Source organism: Crocodylus porosus, unplaced genomic scaffold, assembly GCF_001723895.1.
Source record: "Crocodylus porosus isolate Cpor-Errol unplaced genomic scaffold, CroPor_comp1, whole genome shotgun sequence".
NCBI lineage: Eukaryota > Metazoa > Chordata > Crocodylia > Crocodylidae > Crocodylus > Crocodylus porosus.
In genome coordinates this window covers 220,737,445-220,760,128 of record NW_017728886.1, presented here as the reverse complement: position 1 = coordinate 220,760,128, position 22,684 = coordinate 220,737,445, and the positions used below count along the sequence as shown (strand labels likewise).

General features: G+C 40.8%; 1 protein-coding gene across 3 annotated transcripts in view; it reads left to right on the top strand.

The window, feature by feature from the left end:
• The window catches only part of PAG1 (phosphoprotein membrane anchor with glycosphingolipid microdomains 1), a 169,045-nt gene that overhangs the window by 26,399 nt on the left and 119,962 nt on the right, over positions 1-22,684 (top strand). Inside the window, exon 2 of one of the 3 annotated variants that reach the window (XM_019549654.1) lies at positions 9,023-9,087. The exons of the other annotated variants lie outside the window; for them this stretch is intronic. The gene's annotated coding sequence lies outside the window, so the exon portion shown is untranslated. The remainder of the gene's footprint in view (positions 1-9,022; positions 9,088-22,684) is intronic. 3 annotated transcript variants of the gene reach the window in all.

Sequence of the window (22,684 nt, the reverse complement as noted above, 5' to 3'; positions counted from 1 at the left end):
TGCCTTGTAGTGTGGGGGAGAGGTGTTGACCTTGGGAGATCCTAGGATCAAAAAACCCACCCCAAAAAACAGGGTGGTGCATGTGGTGGCAGTGCGTGCCACCCAAAACTAGAGCCTGGCTGACCAGAGCCACACTCCAGCTGCTGTCCAGGATTCCTGCCATGGCTGCAGTCCTGAGAGGCCCGCAGGAAGCCCAGGTAAGGCAGCGGGGCCAGCACAGTTGCTGGCCCTAGCCTCCCCTACACCAGCCAAGGTAATCTGCCCCACATATGGCATGGGCATTCCCTGGGGACAATTAGCAGTGGCACAAGGTCTGCCACTGCTACTTGTCCCTGGGGAAACAAACGTATATACTCATCTGGATGTGCCCAGAGAGAGGTAATTTGCCCCCCGTTGGTATGTACCATATATACCACCCTTTGGAAACAGGACATAAAACCTGGAAATGGTGCCACAGAGAGAGTAATCTTTTCTGTATCCCCTCCCTGCTCCAGCCTCACCTCCTAATACTTACAGCATGTACGGGAGGGCTGGGAAAGGAGAGGAGCCATGTGTGAATCTTCCTGGGACAATTTGTCCATAAGAGTTTCCTCATCATCTGCATGAGTACTGCTGTTCACTTATTAGAATAATGTGCATGTACTACTACTAGCTATTGATGAATAGACTCTATGGCCAGAAGCAAACCATTATGATAGAAGCTAGAGAAATCCTGATGGTTATAGGTTTTTTGTTTTAATATTGCATTTTATTTTTTAATGCACACATGCTAATGCCTTAAAGCAGTTGGAAACAAAAAAAGTTCCTATAGGTGATGCACAATAAAGCTTTGAGTAATAAGGTTATTATAACGATGCTGATAGTTTTATGCTAACCTAACCCATCTTGAATATACACAAATCAGATGCTTGCATTGATATTGTACATTTTGTTGTGTGTAATATGTAGGGGATTAATTTCTATTGTACCTTTTAAATAGTGTTTAATAAGCTCTTGACAAGAGCAGCATGTGTTTGGGGCATCTTTATCCGTTAGGTTTAGCATCTGTAACAAATATGACTCTAGTTTGGAACATTTAAGCTAAGGCTTGGAAGATTTGTCTAAAGTTTTAACTTGATTTACAAGTGATATCCTCAGTTGCTAGGTAATGGATGAAGAGAACTGAAAACTGTGAAACTGATTTAAAAATTTTTAGATACCTAGAAAATTGCTGCATATTCTGCAGTCTTTTCTTCTTCCCTTCTCTTTTTTATTGTTTCATAAACATTTCCTTCCTTGAAATTGCTTTAGCCAACTTTATGAAATTGGAAGCTTATTATTGGACAGTGATGAAATCTACTGGCTGTGTCTATGCTTAACATTATTGTCTGCTTCTTTTCAAGCCAACTTTATACTGGATCATGGTATATACTTACTGCACTTTTCATTGACACTTCTGTAATTTTAACAGTGGGGAAACAAATATCACAAGCACCATTTCTATGCATGTTCCACAAATTACAGTGCACAGGACAAAATACAATGTGAGGGACTGCTCCCTTCATTTTGATACACATATCCATCAACTAGTGAGAAAATCATAAAATAATGCTAAACCCCTCTAATTATGAGCCCATTGATCCCTAGAAGCCAGGACAAGAGGGTGGAACATAATGGCATTGCGGTATTCCCAGAGGGTTAGCAAATATGGAGGGACACAGTGTGGGGCAGAGGATGATTGATCTAAAAAGGACTCCAAGATTGAGCTCATTTACTGTCTTGACTCTAATGCTGTCATACAAGACAAGAGCCAATAGCTCAGGTACCCAGTTCCCTAATTGTTTAGTGTTTCCCAGATTAACAACAGTGTCTTGAGTTTTACCCAGGAACATATTAAAAGCAATTGCATGTCCTGCATGCCTGATTTTTGTTCCTAGTGAGGCTGCTGCCATATTCTACCCTGATTTCACCTTCCTAATGTCTCAGTATAAACAAGAGTCTTTGATCTCAAGATGTTGAAGGCAAGAATAATGGTGATGCTTGTTAGGTATAGATGGAAATAAGACTTGTCTTAGATACTTCCTGAGGAGCTTAGGCTCTAACAGCATGCAGCTTGCTGAACCTGTGCAAGCAGCAAAATATATACCCTTAATCCTTCTTACTATTATCCCTAGCATACCTGTACTAGTTTTGTCAAGGTTAAGTTTTTGCCACATCACCCTTCATCAAGACTTAAGTACATATCAGTGATGCACAACTCAGTTGTTTGATTCTGTTGCTTCAAATATATCAAGGTGGGTATTATGCCATGCTGAATATCACATAGACCATGCCTCTTCAATAATTTTCCTGGCAGTTTCATACACTTAAACATACTGAATGTAAGGGGTGACAGTAGGACCTTTCTGGTGTTCCGCAGGAAAGAGGAATATCTCTGTTCCTGATGTTGTCAGCTTTAGAGATGCCATTAATCTAGTCTGAAAACATTTTACACTTGATTCACAGTTTATGTAAATGAATGTTACCCATATACAATGTCATATGTACAATACAGGCAAGAAGTGTCCAGTCAAGAGTAAAGACATTTAAGGTCTTATCTTCTGCTTTGCAGTAGTCAAGAGGACAAGAACTCTCTAGAGAAGAGATAAATGAGTTTTGATTTGGATAACACCTGCTGACTTTATCCCATTCTTGGGCTGAGCTCAAATTCTGAAAACATGGGTTTAAATTAAGGGAGTTATTTCTTTGGCAGCCACACAAATGAAAATCTGTAAGAGGTGGTTCAGATTGATCAATATGGCTAGGAACAGACATTCAAAAAGCCTAAGCCTGAATTCATTTAGTCTTTGCAGGTTAGTCTAATCTGGCTAGGCTGAATCATTTTGTAACTGCCCAGACATCCCAGAAGTGCAGGCACAGTCCTGCAGTGGCTCAAGCTAGAAGCTGGAGGGCACTAGAGCAACCCTCCCTTCCCTTGTACAATGCTGAGCTGAATGAGAGTGTTGCCAGGCCCCAGGAGGAGGCTCTGATTTGGAAGGCGTTCCCCCCCATTCTGACCAGCCCAGCAGGAAATTGAAAGTGTTTATCAGCCCTCAGTGTTTGCCACCCCGTTAAGAAAACAACAGAGGGGCATTACCAGCTACCTGTTGATTCTGCCTTTGTCCGTCTGCCACAGCATGGACCATAGCCAGCATGTGGTCTGCTACCTAATGCTGAGAGGTGTCTATGTAAGGCAGAGGGGATGGGGGAATAATCCCTTCTTCATAGGCAGTGGGAAGGGGAGGGCTGGGAGCAGGGGGAAGCCAGGCAGATGCCTTCAGTCTCTGCTGAGCTCCAGCCAAGGAGCAGAGGGATGGGGCCGGCTCTGCTGTGGAGCAGAGAGCCCACCCCAGAGAGCATGCCGGGATGCTGGGGGGTCTCTGATTTAACTTAAACCAGCTAGGGGTCTGGGACAGACATTACATAAACCAGTCTGAGCCAAATTGGTTAAGTCTGACACTACATTCAACCAGGTTTATCTCAAACCACTTTCAGCCATTTTCAAACTGATTTATGTGCACTGAATATCTGTTCTGTTACAGGTTTAAACCAGTTTCTGATCACTTAAATGGATTTATTTGTAATGTCTGTCCCTAGACTATAAAACCATGCTGGCACTCAGTAGACTGAACAGCAAGATACAGAACTCAGAGGACCAGTGTGACTTTCATGTGTGCCATGCCACACAGGGATGTCTCGATTTAGTTTGAAGTGTGACCTATACTCTTAATTCATACGTATCCTATTTTATGCTAAAAACACAAAGCCAAGTGCTCAGAATTAAGGTTATCTACACAATTTTAGGTTGACCCCATGTGCTTATGCAATATGCATTATACTGTAGCCTTTAATTACATGAGCAGAGAGAGGTAGCTAGCAGTATTAGTCTGAAGTTAGGCAGAAGGCAAAGTACTGAAGTTAGGCACCTTATAGACAATCTGAGATGCATAGCAGAAGCTTTCATAAACAGGGGACTTATTTCATCAGATGCTGACAGCTTGCTTGACTGCTGAAATGCCTTTCTCTTGGATTCTTTAAGAGCTTTTTGGCAGTTTATGGGAATTCTACCAATTTTGTCATGCAGGGTTCTGTCCTCCTGTTTGCATTTATTCCCAGGTAGTATAAAAGGAGTAGTCATGAGCAACGAAAGTGTATTTTCATTGTGAATGAAAGAATAATAGAAACAGTAAGCTGAGAGATTTTTTTTTCTATTGTGTTTAAACTCTAAATCTGTGTTTTTCTTGTGTTTTTTCTTTGGGTATTTGTAGGGAGGTAGAGCAGGAAAAGATGAATGATTGTGTGTCAAAGTTGTATTTGTGTTACATGATAGATGAAGAGAATTTTTGGTGGCTCCATTTGGCTAGAAGGTCTATGTCTGATCTATTCTCCAGCAGATGGAAAATAGCACCAGGAGTAGGCTTTTGAATATCAGAGCACTGGAATTATTTCCTGGTGGTATTATTCTGAGACACCCATTTCTTTCCAAGTGACAGGTGATGTTGCTGTTATGCATGAGATAGCTGATTTCCCCCTGCTGTACTGAACATGTGTGCCAGGTTTTCTTGGCTATGTTAAACTGATCTGCTTTCTATGCCTTCCTCATGAGCAATAGGAGCTGAAGGGCAAATAAAAAGATGTGCAGGACATTGTGAATACAAAGACACAAAGATGGAGGAATACATGTCTGTTTTTTTTAAATTTAATTTAACATGTTAACCAAGTACTGGGATTTTGGCTTTTTGTGTAACGCTTCAATATGTACAGGAAGTGAAAGGATTAAAATTAATACAGCCTTACCTAAACCACCAGGCTCCTTCCGAGCCAGTTTCAGTAATTTCTTTCTTAATCCCGACTTCAAATGTCCCTTCATTTCCTCTCTGTTTACAGTATTACATTGAGTAAACGTGCCCATTCATTGCCTGTCATGATTTCATTTTTTACCACACAACACAGTAAATGGGCCTTGGAGTGAAACTGCATCCAAACCTTTCTCATGTCTCTGGGGCTGAGGCATAGCCAGACCTAGGCAGAGAAAAATGTGCCGAGGGAGCCAAGTTCAATTTTCTGCTATGACACACAATTTATGTTGCGAGTTTAAGGCACCGCTTGCATTGAGAGAGGGTGAGGAGGGACCTTGCATATCAGGTTCAGTGAGTATTCCTCTGCTAGTCTAAGGGAGCCTGCAGTATCATGGGCACTTGCTGACTTTCTCCAGTTTACAGCATGCGCTACCTCTTGCACCAGCTCTGCCAATGTAATGACCATAGTTCTGCCCTTGTACTGTGCTTGCTTGCATCACCAATGGGCTGCGCTGGGGGAGAGCTTCTGCTCACCAATTGGCAGTTGTTTGGGCCTTTCCCCTACTCATGCATATGGCTGGAGTGGCTTGCAGTCTGGCTAGTAATGTTCTAAAATCTAGATGCTTGGTGGATCAATAAAAAAATAAGTTTACATTAAAAAAAAGCTATATTACAGTCAGCGCATAGTTGACTCAAGTCACGATTTGCGCTCTGCTTTCTTCTTGCTTGTTAGAAGGGAGTAATAGGCATTGGCCCTCTTCTTGATGCACAGGCCTTGTGTGTATCAGCTCATCTGTGACAGTCATTTGAAGCACCACCCAATTCCCATCCAAAGCTGTAGTAGGATGAAATACGAACTACACTGTCTGCCCACTCTCCATACATTGACTTGTAGTGTGGGTAGATCATGTAGGGTACTGAAGAGCAGCTTTATAACTCCTTGTGCCTCTTGGTCACATAGTAAGGGTCAGTTTTTCCCATGATGCTTTTCATTTACAAATCTGCTGTGCCTTGCAACAAAACCTTATTTAGCTTTGTTAGTCAATTCTGTTTCACAGCTGGATGGTTTTTTTTAGTGGATAAGCTCCTTTCAGGAGAGGTTGTCAAACATTATATAATTTACTCACACTCCAGATGAGTTTTTTGGATTGAGTTTAACCAACATTTGCAAAGGTATGGGTTGCCATATCACTTGGAAATTCACTGTGGCTCAGCCTCAGAATATGAATGTCTGTGTATCATCACATAAAGGACAGCTTCCATTCCACATCACCTTTAGTGCTTCCCTGCAGAATCCCCTATTTTTACCTTCCTAGGTAAGGATTTGGGGTATCAGTCTCTTCTTTGTTTGTTTTTCCTTTACTATAGCTATTTATTGACTAAGAATAGAGCAGTACTTGAAATTATACACTTCAGTATTGGTGCCAAATAAATGCCAAACCTCAACAACCTGTTACTAGGAAGCTAGAGGATCAATGGTGTTACACTATGAATCAGTATTAAAATAAAGATTTCTAGCTGCCTATTTTTACTATTATCTTAGTTTAATGTCAATATTGGCCAATCATATTTTGTTTCAGTAATAACCTGGGCTTTTGTAATCTCTGTTTTCCAGCAGTATGATTCCTATTAGAAATGTACGTAACTATGTATGTGATTGGTATATTCTGTTGCAGTCCTGTCTTTGTTTTATTGTTTATTTTGGTAATCTTTGTGTCTTGCCTACATTTATTTTTGCTGTTAGTCACAGTCATATGAGATTTTTTGGGATGGCATTCAATCTGAGGTTTGCAAACAACAAAGGTTCTACTTGAATCTTTAAAAATTATTTGATTAATTGTTATAGCTGTGCTATAAGAACAGCAGAGGAAGTGCTTTATAATTGTCTACTTTACCTGTAAAATTTATTCCATTATTTACAAGTCTATGCAACTGCCTTCCTTAAGGGTGATGAGACATTCAGTAAACTAGTAGGAGCCAGAGACAGGCCTTTGCTGTGCAACACCTTCCATAAGAAACAGAAGGGAATCAAACTGCAGACCATTTTAGGGTATAAAACTCCCCTTGTTCCTCCTTTCCCAAAATGCTAATTAGAGGCACAGATTACTATTATTGTTGTTATTAATAGTAATAATAATGTTATTAATATTAAAAATTTGTCTGCTGTTGGGATTGGTTAAGTGGAGTATGAGAATAATCACTAGACTAATTCAGTTCCTTAGTATTTGCTGTGCTGTTGGGATGAGAGAGATCTCAGGTCTGTTGGTAAATTGCTATTAAGGTTGATACGACATTGCAAGGCACTTAGATCCAACACTAATGGGCTTGGTTAAAAATAAAGCTGAATAATAAAACAGAAAAGAGAGAATGTTAAAAATCATGTTAGTTGCCTTTTGTTGTTCATCTTCTCCAGAGTAGTAGCTTTGGTAGATGCTGGCCACCTATTAGCAAATTTAATATGGCGTATGTTACAAAGTAGGAGAAGGAGAAATTTTTTTTATGAACAGGATACTTTTCAGCATTACAGTAGAAAAGCAGTTGCTTTGACCTTGACACAGTGTGCAAAACCAGTATTGTAGTGACTGAGAATGTAGCGTAGCAACAACTGTATAGTATTCTTGCACTGGAGTATTTTTAGAATAAGGGGACACCTTGGACTAGGAAATGCAAGTGGTAATTCTTATTCAGGCTGTGTGAAGCTTCAGTCTCTGATTCCATTCAGCGGAGATTTGGGCTGATTCGGCAGCCGAATCTCCAAATCCAAATCGAATCAGGAGACCCTTTAATTTCTCCAAATCAAATCAGAACTCTCCAAATCGATTCAGAGAGTTTTGATGATTTGGACATAGACACAGCTTTAAATGTTTTTTCTACATACCTTAAGGTACCAGGCAAGTTGTGAATGCTGAGATGGTAGAGCAGATGGAACATCCCACAGGAGCGCTTGGGGGGGCACACCTGGTACCTTGAGGTATGTAGAAAAAGTATTTAAAGCTGTGTCTATGGCCGAATCGCTGATTCTCCAAATCAGCATCAAATCTTCAGATTTGGATTCAGCCAAATTGAATTGGGATAGTGATCCAAATCAACTAATTGAATCACTGTCCCCTGATTCAGGCTGAATCTGAATCCAAATTGAATATGGCCCGTTTCACACACCCCTAGTACTTATGAGAGAATTCTCTCCTTTGGGTGTGAAAAGTTTAACTGCACTTTAGACTTGCATCGAAAGAAAAATACTGTATGAGTATATCCTCTTAAAATCTAAAAAAGTGCATTGTCTGATATTATGCCCAAATGCTCAAGTTGTTTTAAAATTGTGATTCAACTCTGAATATTTGATGGTGTAAAAATGGCCCCTTCCTTGCTAATCTGGTATTTTGGTACAATGAGTAATTTCTGGGTTTTTTAGGAATCTGCCTTTTAATTTTTCAGTAACTCTTCAGGAACAAAAAGCTAAGCCTTGTGTGTGAGAGAAAGTTGCACTAATATAATGAAATGAGTTTAGGAAATGATTTAATTAAAACTGGTGCAGTCCCTTGTGTGGACACTTTTAACTTCAAATTAATCAGTGTAAGAGACCTTCCATAGAAGGGGGCTACATGAATGTAGCTAAGTCAGTTTCTAAACCAATTTATTTAAATTGGTACAACTTTCTCACCCAGGAAAGAGCTTAGATTCTTTTACTTTAGGTACCTAATAAGCAGCATTGCTTATTAGGCTCCACACAGGTACCCTAGGAAGGCGGTGAGATTTCACAGGTGTCACTCAAAGCACAGTTTGAAGACAATGTGGCTGCATGGTTCTGAGCTAGCCTAAATTGTCTTCCAGGAGGACCAAGTTTTATTTTGGCTTGTGGAGTCCATATCACTGCAAGAGCAAGATAATTAAAGTCAGACTGATCCACCTTACTTATTTATCCAAGATACAAAATGCAAAAACATGTGTAAAAAAAGGAAACAGTGAGAAGGGGAATCTACTTTTCATTTTTTTCACTTGATCCTTTAATGCTCCAGTATGCAGCTAACAGCACATAATAGGAAATGTTGTTTACTAAAAATACCTTTTCTCTAAAGGTGGCCTTCTAAATTGAAAAAACTATGAGAACATAAATAATTATTTTGCTTTTTCCCCTGCTGTGTCATTATTAATTGGATTCACATGCTTGGAATTGTGATTTTTTTTTCCCCCCTTCTCCTTTTTAGGTTAGGAGAAGACATCCATCAATAGTATAGATCCCTTCAGCATCAGAGCCTACAGAGACAGCAAGGTAATTATTTATATAACTGTTTTTTGTTTTCTCTGGAGGTCAGGTTGGGTTTAATGCAGTCTTACATATAGACACCTATAATTTGTTGAGGCACCAGTTCTGACTGATTAAATTGGAAAGCAACATTACGTATAGCTTTTATAGCAGTTGTTACTTCTAGCTTATAATTCTTGATGTTGTATGTAAAACTGAGATTTTGGTCTACATTAAAAAACATTTTTAACTGATATATTTGCAAACAGGTTTCCTTTTATTTGCATTTTATTTAAAAAATGAAAACTGGTAGGAGATTACTCCTGCTTTTCCCTTATTTGAATAGTTGCAATTATATTAGTAAGTGATAAGGGTTTGGAATTTTAGGTGTTTAATTAGAAAGTCTTCCCTTTCCTTCAACTTTCAAGTCACTTCCATGAGTTATCTAAAATATATTTATGAAACTGGACCACTTGTGTATGATATTCTATGAATGGCATAGCTCCAGTCCACTGGCAGTGTTTTGTCTTGGCTAATGACTGTTTTTCTCATTTGTTGTTTCTTTTCCAATCCACAGACTAAAATAAATTAGGCCTCATTTTCTTATTTTTTCCAGGCTCCAAATAATAAAGATTTTGCATTTATTTAATCTATTTGAAAGTGTGTCCATCTAGACTTCTGCATACATGATCAGCAATTATATTGATTAAGCATATGCCCTGGAAGATGCATCCAAAATGCAAAGCCCTATGCAGGATTGTGTTGTAGTTGAGACACCAGCCTAGACTTAAGAAAATTTGGTTTGGTGCCCAGTTCTGCTACCGACCTCTCAAGTGGCTTGGGCATATGGTCTGTAAATTGTATCAACACTTTTTTTGCACAGATACTACTGTTTTCAGTTGGAGAAATTCTAAACCAAATATTGTGGATGATGCTGATACTGCTTCTAGGGAGTGTCTAGTTATCCATAATGTTTGTATATTGGCATCATAGCTAGGTTTGAGCTGGGTTAAAAGATATATTTTTTTAAATCCTACAGTGATTGGTATATCAGGTGATTAACATTCACTAATAGTTAGCATGTAGGCATACAAACGGTGGAAGCAAGGGGCTATCACCAAGGAGGACTACACCTCCATTGGCATGATTGCAGGGAGGCTGTTGGGAATGCCAAGCCAGAGATGGAGCTAGGGCACCACTCGGGGTTACTAGGAATAATGGCCACAAATTGTTAGAGAGAAGGTTTAGGCTGAAAATCAGGAGGCATTACTTTACAGTTAGGGCTGCCATGCTCTGGGACTTCCAAGTGAGGTGGTACTCTCTCCTACCTTGGCGGTCTTTAAGAGGAGGTTGGACAGATATTTGGCTGGGGTGATATGATCCCGGCACCCGTTCATGCTCCCGATCAAGGAACGGGACTTGGCATGTAGACTTCGGTGCTGTGTTGGTAGGCTGCTATGCTTCCCCAGCTGTGATTTTAGACTGAACTGAAACATGGTTTCTCTTCAGTTCTGGGAAAGGGGACAGTTGCATTTTATTTGGCTTAGACACCAACAAACACACCTACAATCAGAGTTTAAGTTATTCTTCCTCTACAACACTGGCATGTTATTTTTATCTGATGGAGCATATCCAATTGCTATTGGAAGCTATACTAATGCACACTGTTTAACTACTCAGCTGAGTGGTCTACCATATACTGTTCCTCAAGCAGCTCCATTAGAGAAACCTAGCTATAGATAGTGCCTTCAGTTTTTTTCTAAATGCAGTAGTTAAATATAGGCAGACAAGGTTCTTTTTCTAAATGTGATATCTTTTATTAGACCAGCTAAATAGTTGGAAAAATTGTTCTTTGTAAGCTTTTTCGTACAAACGCCCTTCTTCAGTTATAGGGAGGGGCTGTTGTCTTGTGTTCTGGATGGAATAGATGCAAGCCAGTATACAAAATGCAGGTCTGTGAATGTGCAAATGTGTGGCAGTGAGGATCAGAGGCCATGGGAGACAATAGATGCAAGACAGGTGTGGGGGGAGGGGGAATGTTGACCTGGTGACAGAGTGTAGCTGGTAAAATGCAGACAGGTTACCTGCGGTTATTGTATGGCAGGCATAATGTGCCATAAATCTAATGTCTATATTTAATCCATGATTTTTGGTATCCAACAGATTTATGAAGTGAAGTTCGTAAGCTCATCTATGAAACGTGTTTTGTAAATTTCCTTTGAGGGTTAGAACTGAGAGATTAGAGAGAGTGGTTGCCTTGTAAGAAGTATGTACCCACAGGTAATTGGGCATATTTCTTTGGTAGATTTTTTATGTGCATTCATTCTGGTACGCAGTTGTTTTTGGGTTTCTCCTACATATTTTCCATTAGGGCATTTAGTGCACTGGATGAGAGATTACATTTACGGAAGTGCAGGTGTAAGATCCAGGAATGGTGATGATTCTTTTGTGGGGTATAGTTATCATGGGGGTGGAGATGTGTTGGCAGGTTTTACATTTCTTGTCATGGCATGGTCTGGATCCATTCGGTGTTTTGGGCCATAGGAAGATTTTCTTTTTGTACTGTAGCAATTCTTCATGTGGTATCCTGGTGGCTGTTTCAAAAGTGCGATCTATCTCTTTGGAGGAGTGTCCTTGTTGAGTGAAAGCCCTTTTGAGATTTGTGAGGTGATGATTGCGGGTGTTCTCTGTACAAATTTGGTGATATTGGAGGGCGTGGCTGCATATTACAGTTTTCTTGGTATGTTTAGGGTGATTGCTGGTTCTGCACAGATATGTATATTGGTCCATGGGTTTCTTGTACATTGATCATAGTGTCTAAAAAGGAACTGTTGGTGCTGGAGTATTCTGATGGAGGGTTGATGATTATTGAATATGTGTTGGAAATCAATCAGAATTTGAAGGTTTTTTGCTCCAAATGATGAAGATGTCATCTATATATCTTAGGTATAGCACAAGTTTGATGGTCTAGTTCTTGAAGAATTATTTTTCCAGGTGGCCCATAACAAAGTTAGCATATCGTGGGACCATTTTGGTGCCCATAGCTTTGCCCATGGTCTGAAGGAAGTGTTGGTTATTGAAAGTGAAATTGTTGTGTGTGAAGATGACGTGTATACGTTTAGTAATGTCTTTTGGTCTGTACTCTTGAGTTGTAAACTTGCTTTTGTAAATATGTAAGACAGGCTTGGATGCTATCCTGTTGTGGGATGTTGGTATATAAGCTGGTGACACCTATGGTGGCTAGCAGGGTGTTGATGGGAAGGTGGCTTGTATTTTTAAGTTTTCATAGATAGTGTGTTGTGTCTTGGACAAAACTTGCTCTTTGAGTGATGAGAGGTTTTAGGATGGATTCAACAAAACCTGATATTACCTCAGTTAGGGTTCCATGGTTGGATATTATAGGTCTGCTTAGGTTCCCTTGTTTGTGGATTTTAGGGAGCATGTAAAAAGTCCCTGGGTTGGGTAGTGGGGGGGATCAAGTTCTGTAGTTTTTCTTGTAGTTCAGATGGAAATGATTTGATAGTGGTTTGGAGTTTTAAGGTGAAAAGGCGAGTTGGATCTAGTTAAATGGATCTAGTTAAATATAAGCATCCGTTAATCTCAGCACCATTTTCTAGATCAGTAGGTCTCAACCTTTTCAGGGTTATGGCAGTCCTCCCCCACTGCTTTGAATGTGGGAGCAGCCCCAGTTGAGAGCCACTGTTGCACTCAACTTACCTCAGTGGTTGTCAACTGGGTGCCACTGCCACTGTAGCCAGGTAAAACTGTCCTGAGGGCCTGCTATACAACCAGATTGGGAAGGGCTGTGGTATGTGCATGCTGTTCTGTTTCATTAGGATTCTTTGCTAATCCTAAAGCAGGCTGGAGAGGAGGCCTGTATTTCCATCCTTCCCGGAACAGCTATAACACCAACAGGCTCTTCTGCCTGCTTTAGGGTTATCAGAGAACCCCAATGCAGGAGAAAAATTATCTGTGCCACAGCCATGAGCTAGATAGGTCTCTAAGCCATGCCAAATGTGTAAATAATAAGTGGAGACCCACTGCCCTCAAACCCAGCTTCTCCCATTCTGTTGCCAGTCACCTTAGTAACTGAGCTATGAGGCTCCTAAGTGCTCACTGTGCAAACTGGAAAAGAATAATTTGGGATGAGGCTCTGTGACTTCTTGTGTAAAGCTCTGTCTGTCAGTTCTGGGACCAGAGGCAAGCAGGTTGCTTTTGTAGATGTCAGTTCAGTTCATGATATAGAGGAGATGACATAATTCAATCACTAAGAGCTTGCAGTTCCTACAGAGAAGAGTTTCAGGACTTAACTGGCATCTGAACTGAACTACTTTTACCCTGAAATAGAGTTGCTCTGTATGTTTGGCTTTAGATCTTGGAGAAAGCAGAATGAGGAAGTTTTCACTATAGCTGCTTGATTTTGCTTGGTGTTTAAAGCAGGAATGCCCAATTTTAATCAGGGGCAATCAGATATTATTTGGAAATATAATTATTCATTGGAAATAGCATGCATACATTTTGCATATGTATATAACCAAACAGCAAGGCTTGAAATTTGCCCCTTACCTGGACCTTGACGATCTAATTATGCTGTCTTAATTCAAAAACACAAGGGAAAGGAAAGGGGGATATCTGGCAGCAATTTTCAAATACTATATACAAGAGGACTTTTAAAAAAATTGGTTTTCACTCTTTAATTTTGATTTCTCTGGATGGGATTGAGATCCCTTCCATTTAGGACTAGCTGTCTCCTCTTCGGCTCTTGATATAGTATTTCAAGTGCTCACTTGGCTGCCCTTTGAACTCTGGGCCACTCTACAGCTTAAGTTGGTATGTTGGAAAACAACTGTCCTTTTGTCACTTCAAAAGTCAGACCATTAGAGTGTTTTATAGCTGTCTCTACTCATTTGGGTACAGAAAGACGAAGCCAACTTCTTCTTAGGCAGAATTAAAAGTCATCAGTTGCAGAAACTACAATTTTTTTATGTAGTGAAGAAGTAAGCCCTCTGCTCCCCTCCCCAAGGCTTGTCCAAATTAAATTTTGCAGTTCAGAAGATAACTTCCTCTCCCTCCCCACCCTCGACAGCGTGGTCCATATTATAAGATCACTTTTTAAAATTCAATTTTCATATCCAATGAGCTCATGTTCTCTAACTTGTGTTGTACCACTGGGCTAAAACTAGGTTGCTGGGAGGCTTTCTCATTTCACTATATGTCTATAATGTGCAAAAATCTCAGCTTTAGTACATTTTTTTTGCAGGACCACTGTTTGGGTAAGCTTCACTGAATGAATTTTGGGATTTGAGTAAAGACCTGCTGATCTAGACCAGGGGTTGGCAACTTACAGCCCATGGGCCACAGAGGTGGGCTTCCAGCTGTGTCAATCCTGCTGCCCTTCTCCTTGTCTCTTTCTCCCCACCTCCCCTCAGCTGCAGCTTCCAGCCAGTGGGGAACTACACTGGGGCCGGACGGCTTCCAGCTCTGCTTGAGCCACAACCAGAAAGTGGGGAGGGAGGCAGATGCAGAGAGAAGTGGCAGCAGTGCAGATGCAGTTTCCAGCTGCTCAGCCCTGGCTCAGTTCCCACCAGCTGTAAGCTATGTCTGTGTTCCAGCCAGAGAATAGGGGTTATGGAGAGAAGTGGTGGCAGCACAAGCACTGCTCCCAGCTACTTGGCCTTGGCTTGGGTGCAGGGAGAGCTCCCTGCTGCTGACACACCACCAAAGCCCTCCTTTCCCCCTCCCCATCACTTTCCTCCCAGCCTGTGTTATTTCAGCTCGTGGCTTAAAGGATTACCTAGACGATAGGTTTGATACTTATGCTGAAAACCCTAACAGTATATGAACCCACAAATGACAGCACTCACAAGTTTGTGCACACTTTCATTGTCAAAATTAACATCTTATTTAAAAGACGTTATGAAAAGCAAGGAATTTGGTCTAATTGCAGAAGAACTCTAAACACTCTCAGGCTTGTAAACACTCTCTGCTTGCTTTCAACTTGACAGCAGAACCCAAAGTATAAAGTGTGCTCTAAGTACAAACAAAGCATGAAAGTCCAAATCCAAAAGGCTCATGATTTACCAGATAGTTCATTTGGCTGGGCCCCAGCAGAGTCAGCAGCATTGCAAGGCATAATGACTTCACAGTTCAGCACTGCTCAGTATGTGTGTTTACTCCAGATATCACCTTCCTCCCCACCACAAAGGATCCATGTACTACTTAGCCTCCAGTCATGAGTGGAACTGGGTGTTCTTGTCACGAGTCCTGGGATCCTACAAAACTTTATATACAGATAAGGTGCAGGGCATCCTGGTTTGGCATCATCTTATGTAGGGCAGGGCCACACTAATAATGTATGACAGGTTGAGAGTGGGACTGACAGAGAGATTCTGGGTGAATAGTTTGGGACCCTACTTAGTGATATTTGCCAGAAATTTAAGGCTGGTAAAGAAACAGGAATAACTGGAAATGGAAAAGAGATGCAGCTCAGCTGTGGAAATGAAGAAGTAGTAAAAATGTATGCAATGTAGTGGCTCACCATGACTTGGAAAAAAGTCAGTGCTGAGGGGGAATTGTACTCGATGGACACAACCATGCATCTTATTAAGATTGGTTGCACGAAGCTCTCCTTAGTATGGTTGCCCCACGTGGGCTACCTGTTTTATAGTCATGCTCAGTGTTGGCTGCGTTTAGTCAACTTCATAGTTGGCTTCAATTTCTAAGCATGTGCTGCTTTTAGCAGTAATTTAATGTTATGTAGTGTATTTAATTAAGCTTCCTTGTATGTGATTATAAGATGACAGGCTTTTTTCTATGTAGATTGGAGGACCAAACCAGCAGGTAGTAAAATGTAGACCATGAAGCACTGGAACAACATGTGTGGTGGGCTGTGCTATGTAGGAAGTGGCCTGCCATATTCTGTCTGTTAATAAAGTTCACACATGGCTTCAAGCATATGACATCACAATACTCAATACTAACACTTAAGGGATAAAATTATGAGGTTTATACCTTTTGCACTAGCCAACCAGATGCAAACGAGACAGCCATCTTGACAACTGCTGAAACCTGATCATTCATCAATATTTAGGAATCTAACCAAGCTCCCAAGCTGTGTTTAAAAACAAAACAAACAACCCCCCCCAGAAAACAGAGGAACGACACCATAACAAGAGAAGATCAGACTCTCTGCATGTCTCTCAAAACAGCCTAAGTGTACAAGTACATGAGTACATGTGTACACATAAGCAAGTACTGCATCAGTATTGAAAACTTACTGTATTTACCCACACCTAAGGCAACTGTAAATTTAAGATGAACCCCCCAATAATTAGATTCTATAAATGGAAAATTTATAATGTTGTTATAATTTATCATTTATAGACTCTAATTATTGGGGGCTGTTTTAAATTCATCCTCCCCCACTGCTGCAGTGGAAAAACAGCAACAGGGGAGCAGGCAGTCTGACCATTGCTCCTTGTCCCTTAACATCTTGCCCTCTGCTGCCTGCCTTCTCCCCCATGCCTACCTCCATGCAGTACCTGCACCCTCTCCCACTTCCCCCCACACATGTGCCCCCCACCAGCTGCCCAGGGTTCTGGTCCAAACCCTCCCAGCCATGGGGCAATGGTTGTGGGAATGGCAGCTCCAGCCCTGGAACTGGAGTCAGAGCCAGGGCTGGGGCTAGAGCGATCACTACCACTGTTCCCTGGTTAACCAGGTGTGGACTACAGCTCCAGGCAGGTTTATGTTTCTGCTGCTACTCTGGCCCCAGTCCCAGCCCAGCTGCAGGGAGCATGTGGGTGAGCATATACATGTTTGCATGTGTGGCCCTTAACAGCTCAATATAACTTGATAAGTGGCCCTTCAGCCCAAAGAACTGTCCACCCCTGAGCTACAGCAGTAGATTAGAATTATGATTCTGGTCCAATCTCCAGGGATTACTTCTTTTTTTTCATCAATGACAGCCCAGTGTTAGGCAGTCCTAAGAGCAGGGACTTGAGCCCAGGTTTTTCTCCCCCAGTAAGAGGTTATTATAGCTTAGTGATTATGTTAAATATGCTGTCTATTCCTTGGTATCTGTTAAACTATCACAGGGAGTTGGTAAGTAATCTGTCCTGAGGGATCTGTCTGAAAGGAGAAGACAGCACACTCTGGAGCTCCTCTGACTCGGAAGTCTACAGATGGGACATACAGTAACTCAAAGCAGGGGTACCAAAATAGGCAGCTCTTACATCTCATTATATACTTCCTTCATGCCTTCACCTTTCTCCTTCTCTTATTTGCTATTTTGAGTTGCAGTTTTGGGAACATTATGGGAGCAGCAGATCTTTGGCTCTGTTTCCAAGAAAGCCCTGCCTCCAACTCTCGCAAGCTTCATCCTTAAGGTTGACAGCTTTAGCACTGGCAAGGGAAATTGTCAGCCAGAAGAGGCAATCTGTGTAGTATTTTGGTCAGTTCTATAGAAAGGCTTAATATTGAGCATGAGACTTTGGAATTGACCTGGAATTCTTTGGGGAGCCAGTACTGTGAGCAGAGAAGTATAGTGATATATTGGCAGTAGTACATGTTGCAGGGGCTGGATGCGGCATTCTGAACTAGCTGAAGCTTATCTCATGTTGGAATATTTATGCCTAGGTATAATAAATGAGGAGCAGTCAACTCTGGAGCTCTTGAAAACAGATCACTGTGGGCAGGTCCATGTTTGATAACATAGAGGAAATAACTTTTCTCTGAAGCAGTTAATTAAAATTCCACCCTTTCCTTGGCAGTTGTAATATAAATAACTTTCAAAAATTCAACAAAATTCAAGGTCGTGTATGTTATTTTATTATGGACCTATTGTAAAAAGGTAGAGAGAGCAAAAGATTTCGATAGTGGATTTGCAATGACAAAGCTACTACAGTGAATGTTAGCACCCAACAGTTGTGTTGACTGTGAAAATAGGCTTACATTGCAAGAACGTCCAAGGCAATTCAGGGCTACATGAATGATTAATTTACACTGCTTTTGTTTCACTTTTGATCCTAGGCCTCTCAGGAAAAAAATCCACACTTTTGGAATAAGCTGTTGAAAAAAAACAATAAAAATTAAGCCAATTGTAATAAGTCAGCTTTATTGCACAGATGTGCACTGAAACAAATCCAAGAACAGTGGAAAGATCATTTGCTATCACCTTCTCTGTAATGTGAATATTAGAAATCTGTAGATGAATAATCACTGACTACTTTGCAATCAGTGTATCTATTCACATTTTTAAAAGGATAACATTACTACTCTTGCAAATAAGACATACATTGGAAAAGTGATAGGGCCCCTTTATAACCCTTCCTAAGCTTTATTTAGAGTGTTTTTTCTTTTGTTGTTAAAATTGCCTTATATATTTGAGACAGACTCCAACCCAGTGACTGCCTAACATGTTCAAGGCACATATTGATTTTTTTCCTAAGATCAGTGTTTCCCTTGGGCATCATATTATTTATTCATAAAGCAGGAATGATGTCTGACAGGCAGTTACAGAGGTGTAAATCTGTAGGCCAGATACAATGTGAAAAGCTTTGCAAGACCCTTCAAAAATCAATGTGCTGATGTTAAAGAGCAACCTCTTAATTCTGAGCACATACTCTGGTAGTCATTCTATGTGGAAAAGGACATTTAAATAACAAATAGTTGTTATTAAAACTGAAGGCTTAAATTTCAGCTCATCTTTATTGAAGTGTTCCTCGTTGTCTTCAAGCCAAGGGTTGTGGGGTGAAAGTCAGGGCTGGTGGAAATCCAGGTGCAGACACCTCACATTTTGAAGATGGCACTGCTATTATCCAAATATACCTACTCAGCTCTGTAGTTAAGTTACAAAGAAAGTGTTTTTTTTAAAAAACAAATTAAAGTTTAAACTTCCCAGTATTGCACATGGAGCCAAACCTCCTCACTGACTAAATGGAGCCAGAATTTCATCCTTAAAACATTTTATAATCTCATTATTAATATTTATACACATATTAGAATAAGTGATACTGAATTTGGGTTAAAATGTTTTTGATACCCTAATCATATAAGTAAAGTTGTTTGGAAAAAAGGGACATTTTTCCGGAAAAATTGGAAAAACTGATTTTTGTTTTGACTTTTCATAAAAAATCCAGATGGCACGGGCAATCAAGAAATATGTGCTTTTCTAATAGAAAAAAAGCATTTATTTTCCTGAGGAAAGTTGATCCTTCCACCAAATTTCCTTTAGTTAAAAATCACTCTTCTGCCCAAATAATTTTTTTTTTAATATAATTTTGTAAAACTAATTCTATATTAGGAAATGTGAGGGAGAGATGTCTATAAAATGCATTTCTACCCTTCTATATTAGGAAATGCCAGAATTAAGGTTGCTCTAACTTTTGAATGCCTGACATTGCTACATAAAATGTTATTTGAGCATGGTAGGTACTGAAAAAGAAGAGGTATATTTAAGTTGATGAAAATCTAATGTTCAGTGTTTGAACCAGAAAGATGCGCTAAACAAATGAAGCTGAGATAGTTACAATTCTGTTTTAAATTAGTATGCAGGATACCTTGGAGCTGTTTTTCCTTAGAGGAAGCTTTGAACTCTTCAATCACAAAACATCACAATAATGGTAATTTTCAATCACTCAATTGGGACAGCCTAATCAGTGTCCATCCACATCCTGCAACAGTGCCTGAGGCACACAAGCATTGATTTTTTTTTTTGTCAAGATGCAGGAGTTAAAGAGTAAAACCAAAACAGAAATGTCTCCCCTAAAAATAGGTGCTCTTTGGTATAATTCAAGAAAGCAAAGTTGTGATATCTCATATTTTGGAGTGGAGGAATTGCCATGTTTGCACAAATGTAGATCTTATGCCTCTCTTTAGTGAATTTGAAAATCTGATTTTACATGGTTTAATTTGGAGAAAGTGTAACAAAAACTGACTGTTATTTTGCTGAGATATTCTGTATATTACAGTTGGTCCCATTTTTGTAGTCATTATTTGATGCAAGATGAAACAGTCACATGTACACATGGTTTTCCCTCAAAAGTTATACTTTGCAAGTAAATACTTTGTTTTGTGTGTGGTATTTATTTAGCTGAAATCTAGTAAGAACCAGATTTATTTCAAAATAATGTATAGTGTAGTGTTAGGCATCTGAACATCAAGCATAATTTTAAGTATACATTTTCTCAGCTATTAAACTTGAGCTTGAAACAAGTAAAGTTTTAACTTCTCCGTTTTGTACCTTAGCCTCTTAGTAAAGAGTTTCTGAAAAAAATAGCTACATCTGTCTTCTTTAAACTCTGTTCCCTTTATTCATCCCTGTAATTACTGCTAGCAGGAACTTAACTCTTGGCTAAGTCTTCTCCCTTCTAAATATCTTATTTATGTGACTCTTCCTACTCTTACTTTTTGGAAATGTTGCCTGAATCCAAGTCAATTTCAGGTACTTGTCTGCTTAAACTCACATTCATCCCATTTATCTACTTTTGACTTGACTGCAAAAATTCCCTCATTTTACTGTTGTCTTCACTGCTGATCAAGTCGTCCTGCTTTTGTGTATTTTTGTTTGTAACCCTTGGTGCGACGCTACCCAGGGCCGTGTCCAGATGTTTGGAACCTGGGATGCCAGGTAGCTTTAGCCTTGCTCAGCTCACCTAGGAGTGGCTAGAGGTTCCCTGAGAGGAGGGGCTTCCTTTCACACTGACCTTGCAGACTCAGGAGTAACTATTTACAGAAATGTAACTGTATACAGAAAATAATTGCTATATGCAAGCTAATATTAAATACAATCAAAAGTTTGCAATACTCTACTTACAATACACATGGATGGATTTATACAAAAAATAACAGTCGATAAGTATTTACACTTAAGGGGTGGTCAAGATAAATACGAAATAAATAATTTATGCACTGTGTTAAATACTCATTGTACCACTGTTTTCTGCTGCCCTGCTTCCCTCCCCCATGACCCGGCGTGGCAGGGAGCAGAGAAGCCATGTGAGGATGTCCATGCCCACCTCTGCTTGCCCCATGTTGCCCCGGCGACATGCCTCCTGTGCCTACCGCTGGTTTGAGGGGCACAGCCCCATGCCACTGCCCTTAGTGCAGACCTGCATTCAGGAGGCATGTTGCCAAGGCAATGTGAGGTGAGCAGCTGCAAGCGAGGCTTTTCTGCTCCCTGCTGTGCTGGGCCACGGGGGAAGGAAGCAGGGTGGCAGGGAAAGCAGCCCCAACTGGGCCGGGTCGTGGGACAATCCAAGGCTGGCGGCTTGTCCAGGGGGGTGGGCAGGCGGCTCCCACTGCCGCCGAGCTCAGATTGTCCCACGACCCAACTCAGCCAGGGCCCCAGTCGTGGGCTGCTGACCAACCAATCGCACAGTGCCAGAGGCAGGCACAAAACACCTCCACCCTGCCATTTAGATGGGTAGGTGTGGAGAAGCACCACAGTGTGCTGCACAGGGCCGGCCAGCACATCCCTCCCCTTCCTATTCCTCTCCCTCTCCTCCACTCCCTCTCCCAGGTAAGAGGCAAACACACTAGGGGAGATGCTGCCACCGGGCCCTGGGTGCGCTCTGTCCCCACCCACCAGTGCATACCCCCTATAAGCTGTCTCAGTACCCCTAGGGGTATGCCAATGCCTGGTTGACCACCCCATGCATTAAAGATAAGTAAAAATGATTTTTATACACTATACTGTACAGTATTCAAGTCCCTAACCCCATTTTCCCCATAAGACTTTAGTTTTACCAACCACAGTTTTGCCAGCCACGGGAACTTTCCAGACCCCTGCAGTTGGCAAGGGAAACTTGTAACAAAGTAGTAAAGGATTACTTGAACTCTAAGATTGAGCTGTATTTTATAGCAGTATCAAATAGTAAAGATGAAGATATTTACTATAAAGTCTATTTGGGTTTAACAAGACAGTTAAATTATTACTGGAAACAAATACTTAGCTTCAAGCTAATCAGATATGCCAGAGTTAGGGAGATATTCTGACCACATGGAAGGAAATCACAAAGGTCTTGCTGATTTCTGTGAAACTAGGATTTCACTCCTGTTTCAGCTCTTTTCCAACTATCTCGAATCTAATTGGAGTACTCAGCTGGTCTCTTGAGCAGATGCTCAGCCTTAGCCTGGCTCAGCAAAGCATTTTCTCTTTTCCTCAGAGGTCATTTCTTTGGCTTCATTAAGTAAGCCCACCAGTGCCTCCAAACCAACCATCAGCACAATTCCACTTCACTGTTGTGCTCAGCTCTTTTTTCCTCCCCTTTACCAAATGAATCTACATTGTTTTCATCTCCATGACCATCTGTTGTTTGATATCACCCAGTTCTTCTCTAACCTATACTTCATTGTCTGATTTCCGCTCTCCCACTACCACACTCCCCCATTTTATACTTGCCTGTATTGTACTTCTACAAGATTCTGAATAATATATTTTCCCCAGTCTATGTTGAGGCTATTTGTGCAATAAACTTCTTCTTCCCTCCCTTGTCCCATCTAAATGGGGTCACTGTTGTAAATCCTGGCTTTCCAACAGCTTTGGTCACTAGGTTTGTTTCTTGGATCTGCATCGTAGTGATTTGGTAGAGGTGTTTACAGCTGGATGCTCTCCCTGATGCTA